Source organism: Bison bison, unplaced genomic scaffold (genome assembly GCF_000754665.1).
Source record: "Bison bison bison isolate TAMUID 2011002044 unplaced genomic scaffold, Bison_UMD1.0 scf7180017863606, whole genome shotgun sequence".
Lineage (NCBI taxonomy): Eukaryota > Metazoa > Chordata > Mammalia > Artiodactyla > Bovidae > Bison > Bison bison.
Window position 1 is genome coordinate 204,733 of NW_011494178.1, and position 1,324 is coordinate 206,056.

General features: G+C 47.9%; 1 protein-coding gene across 1 annotated transcript in view; it reads right to left on the reverse strand.

Annotated features, from left to right (window-relative positions):
- CLN8 (ceroid-lipofuscinosis, neuronal 8 (epilepsy, progressive with mental retardation)) overlaps nucleotides 1–1,324 on the reverse strand; it is a 60,634-nt gene that overhangs the window by 49,671 nt on the left and 9,639 nt on the right. The gene's annotated exons all lie outside the window — the stretch shown is intronic.

A 1,324-nucleotide genomic window follows, 5' to 3' on the forward strand; every position in this document is an offset into this window, starting at 1 on the left:
GTGTTCATTTCTGAATGTAGTTTTGTTTTCAATAAACTTTTTACTTTACTCTTTACCTTCTGCCTCTCAACTGGGCAGGCAAGACTAGGGACCTTAACCCTAACTGCTGGCTCCAGGGTCCAGAGGTTAGGACTCCGGGTCTGGGAAACTAAGGCCTTGCTTCCAGCTTCTGCTCCCTGCTGCTTACTGCATCCCAAATCAGACTCTCTGGAAAAGACCCTGATGCTGGGAAAGACTGAGGGCAGGAGGAGAAGGGGGTGAGTGGCAGAGGATGAGAGGGTGGGATGGCATCATCCACTCAATGGACACGAGTTTGAGCAAACTCTGGAGATGGTGAAGGACAGGGCGGCCTGATGCGCTGCCGTCCCTGAGGTAGCAGAGTCCCTTTGATTGAACAGCAACAAAGCTAATGAGCCTGAGGAACCCCTACTGGTCTCTGACATTAAAAGCTAAACAAGCCTGTTCTATTTACCCCAGTTTTAAGTTATCTGTTTAAGGGGCCAGAAAAATTTACATTGAGCTATCTGACCAATTATTTTGGGACAGTTAGGCCAAAGGGCCTGACTTCCTGGGCTTTACCTGACTGGGGATCAGATCAGATCAGTCGCTCAGTCGTGTCTGACTCTTTGCGACCCCACGAATCGAAGCACGCCAGGCCTCCCTGTCCATCACCAACTCCCGGAGTTCAATCAGACTCATGTCCATCCAGTCAGTGATGTCATCCAGCCGTCTCATCCTCTGTCGTCCCCTTCTCCTCTTGTCCCCAATCCCTCCCAGCATCAGTCTTTTCCAATGAGTCAACTCTTTGCATGAGGTGGCCAAAGTACTGGAGTTTCAGCTTTAGCATCATTCCTTCCAAAGAAATCCCAGGGCTGATCTCCTTCAGAATGGACTGGCTGGATCTCCTTGCAGTCCAAGGGACTCTCAAGAGGCTTCTCCAACACCACAGTTCAAAAGCATCAATTCTTTGGCGCTCAGCCTTCTTCACAGTCCAACTCTCACATACATACATGACCACAGGAAAAACCACAGCCTTGACTAGACGGACCTTTGTTGGCAAAGTAATGTCTCTGCTTTTGAATATGCTATCTAGGTTGGTCATAACTTTCCTTCGAAGGAGTAAGTGTCTTTTAATTTCATGGCTACAGTCACCATCTGCAGTGATTTTGGAGCCCCCAAAAATAAAGTCTGACACTGTTTCCACTGTTTCCCCATCTATTTCCCATGAAGTGATGGGACCAGCTGCCATGATCTTTGTTTTCTGAATGTTGAGCTTTAAGCCAACTTTTTCACTCTCCTCCTTCACTTTCATCAAGAGACTCTT